Raw genomic sequence first — 3,795 nt, 5'->3', positions numbered from 1 at the left:
GTGGTCGGCTATAAAAACAATGTACCCTGGCTGTTCGAGACCGCACTCTGGTCAAGAGTGTCGTCCTGATCGATCGGTTTGCCTTGCTTTTCATTGCAATAAACTTTGTTGTGACTGTCACTGGTGCCCGTAGCATTCTGTTTCAGGAGTCGTGTGGATACAACATTTGGTGCATTGGCCAGGAAAGTTAAAGGTCTGAAAGAGGGCCCTTTCCTCGGATTGCTCCACTGACCCCTGGAAGGAGGCTCGGGATTGGGAGAGGTAAGGATTGGGGCGCACCATTTGAATGACTCAAGAAGGGTCTGCTGGACACGGCTATAGACCCAGAGTCAGGGTTCCTACAGGGATGCCGGTGGATCCCATTTGGCTTGGTTTTTGTTAGAAAAGATCCTATTTTTATGTGGCTGCCGCGGCCCACTGGCTTTGAGATCTCGAACATGTGTTCTGTTCATGTCTTAATTATTTTCTTTCTGTTGATTGTGCATCCTACTTGGTTTTGCCTAATTGTTTTCTTTCTGTTGATTGTCTGGGCATCCTTCTTGGTTCTGCCTATCTTTGTCATGGGTCAAAATCAGAGTACCCCCACCTCTCAGAGTCTCATACTAGCCCATTTCCAGGACTATGGAAAGCTGCCTCAATTCTCGGCTTCCATGTCAAGAAGCCAGTCCTTCGAACTCTCTGCGAGGTGGAATGGACCAGCTTTCAGGTTGAATGGCCTCCTCAGGGGTCCTTTGACCTTACTCTGGCACATAAGGTTCATGCTATTGTCTATTCTAGGCACGAAAAGATCAAATCCCATACATTGAGGCATGGAGAACCCTCACTGAAAACCCTCCAGATTGGCTAAAACCTTTCCTTCCCCCTCACCTCCCTAAAGCACAGGTTTTGCCACTTAAAGGCCGTCCACCTGATAAGAATTTTGACCGGACTAAGCGGCCGCCCCCTTTACCATCTGCACCGGAGGAAGAAGAAGAAACTTGTAAATGGCCCTATAGTTCTCGCGCAGAGAATACGAGGCAAGCCCAAGTCGGGACACTCCCCTGAGCCTGTCTCACACCCAGTCAGGAACCTCCTTCCATCCCCCTCTCGCTGCCTTACTGCTTCGGCCAGGGCCACCCCTGCAGGGTGATGTCCGACCCTTTATGATTTATGTATCCTTTTCCACTAGTGGCCTTTATAACTGGAAGCTTCAACCCCCCCCCCCCCCGCCCCGTTCTCAGGAAAACCCCAAGCATTAACTTCTCTCCTTGAAACGATATTTGTGACCCATCAGCCAACCTGGGATGACTGCCAGCTCTTGCAGGCTCTCTTCACTACCGAGGAATGGGATAAGATCCGTACGTGAGGCCTGGAAATTGGTGATGGGGCCAAACGGGCATCCCACCGAGAATCCCGCCTTACTCAAGGAAGTCTTTCTTTCCTCACACCCTGAAGATTGGGATCCAAACACTCCTCGCGGTAGGCAATCATTGACCCTATTTCGCCAGACTCTACTGGGAGGTCTCCGAGCGGCCGCCCGCCGGCCCACAAACAAGTCTAAGGTAACTGAAGTAGTTCAAGGGACTGAGGAGAGCCCCTCAGCCTTCTTAGAAAGGCTCATGGAAGCGTACCGTACCTTTACCCCTATTGACCCTGAGGCACCTGAAAATAGAAGGGCATTAAACCTGGCCTTTGTCTCACAGGCAGCCCCAGACATTCGGAAGAAATTGCAAAGATTAGATGGGTTTGAAGGGAAAAAATTTATCTGAGTTAGTTGAAATAGCCCAAAAAGTTTTTAACAATAGGGATTCTCGGGAAGAGACAGACAAAAAAGTTGACTCGGGTGGTAGCGGCCGTCCTGGATGCCCGCGAGGGAAGGGGACCCCAAACACCCAAAGAATTCTGGTCTGGGGAAAAAGAAAAAAGACACAGGGTTAGAGTGCCACTAGGAAAAAACCGATGTGCATGTTGCAAGCGAGAGGGACACTGGAAAAAGGATTGCCCCAATAGCCTCACGTAAAACTCGGCCACCCCAGGTGTCTGTAATGGAAGCTGATTCCGACTGACATGGCCGCGGCTTGGTAGCCCCTTCTGAGCCGTTGGTTACTGTTAATATAGGGGACCAGCCGAAGACCTTCTTGGTGGACACTGGGGCAAACTTTTCCGTTCTAAAACAAGATCCTGGCCCCACCAGGCGAGGAGCAATCCTAGTGCAAGGAGTGACTGGGTCCCAAACTTGTAAATGAACCACTGAACGACAAGTAGACTTAGGCCGTAAAACAGTTACACATTCTTTCCTAATCATGCCTGAATGCCCCTACCCTGGATTACTGGGTAGAGACCTATTAAATAAACTAACTGCCTCTTTGAGATTCACTGAAGGGGGTATGCATGTTAAATTCGGCCAGGATGGCCCAACAATAGTAATGGTGACTGTGCCACTTGGGGAAGAGGGCCTATTTACCCCGGTGCCCAATGAAAATGTTCACACAGTCGATCCCCTGCTTGAAAGTCTCCAGGCAGACTTTCCCCAGGTATGGGCCGAGATCAATCCACCTGGACTAGTGATTCATCAAGCCCCGATAATTGTGGAACTTAAGTCGTCTGCGCTTCCGGTAAGACTGAAACAATATCCTATGTTCCGGGAGGCTAGGCGGGGAATCTCTGTTCACATCAAGCGTTTGCACACCTCGGGCATTCTGACCCCATGCAAGTCATCATGGAATACTTCACTTCTCCCTGTCTAACTCATCCCATTTTCGGCCAGTCCATGACCTGAGATCAGTAAACTCCAGAGTAGTGGATATTCATCCCACTGTACCCAACCTGTATACTCTCCTTAGTCTGCTTCCCCCTTCTCAGGTGTATTATACAGTTCTGGACTTAAAAAACTCCTTCTTTGCCATCCTGCTGGCCCCACAGAGCCAGCCACTGTTTGCATTTGAATGGACCAATCCTGAAGAGGGAAAAGCAGGACAGTTCACCTGGAGGCGACTTCCCCAGGGATTCAAACTCCCCTACTCTTCTTAATGAAGCCCTGCACCAGGATTTAGAACCATTTCAAATCTCCAAACCGCAGGTAACTCTGTTGCAGTATGTTGATTAGTTCTTGCTGGTGGCCCCCTCTAGTTCAGAATGCCTGAGTCCCACCAAGGAACTCTTGAGTCTTCTGCAAAAACTGGGATACTGAGTATCAGCCAGAACGCAGATCTGTCTCACTGCGGTCACTCATTTAGGTTACAACATTAAAAAGGTAAGTGCTATCTCGGTGACTCTATTTCTCATACTAAAACTTGCAAACAAGTTCGTGAGTTCCTGGGGGCAGCAGGCTACTGCAGACTATGGATACCTGGCTTTGCTGAACTGGCAGCCCCTTTGTATGCCACTCTCAAGGGGTCTCCGGAGTCCCTCACATGGGGGGAGACTCAAACTAAAGCCTTCCAAGCTTTGAGAGACTCTCATGACCCCACCGGCCTTGGCCCTGCCAGATCTCACTAAGCCATTCCATTTGTTTGTAGCCGAGAAAGGGGGGTTAGCCAAGGGAGTTCTGACTCAGGCCACTGGTTGGCGCCAAGGTCCCAGGCACTATTTAGCCAAAAGGCTAGACCCAGTTGCTTCCCGGTTGCCCACGTGCGTTCGACAGATTGCTGCCACCATGCTACTATTAAAAGACGCAGATAAACTAACCCTGGGACAGATGTTGTCTGTTACGGGGCCCCATGAAGTGGAGGCCTTACTGCAGGCTCCCCCAGAACTGTGGCTATCAAATGCTCAGATTACCCGGTATCAGGCATTGCTGCTTGACCAGCCCCGGAT

This window comes from Prionailurus viverrinus, chromosome D4 (genome assembly GCF_022837055.1).
Source record: "Prionailurus viverrinus isolate Anna chromosome D4, UM_Priviv_1.0, whole genome shotgun sequence".
NCBI lineage: Eukaryota > Metazoa > Chordata > Mammalia > Carnivora > Felidae > Prionailurus > Prionailurus viverrinus.
The sequence above is the reverse complement of the archived record's forward strand: the minus strand, read 5'-3'. Positions refer to the sequence as shown.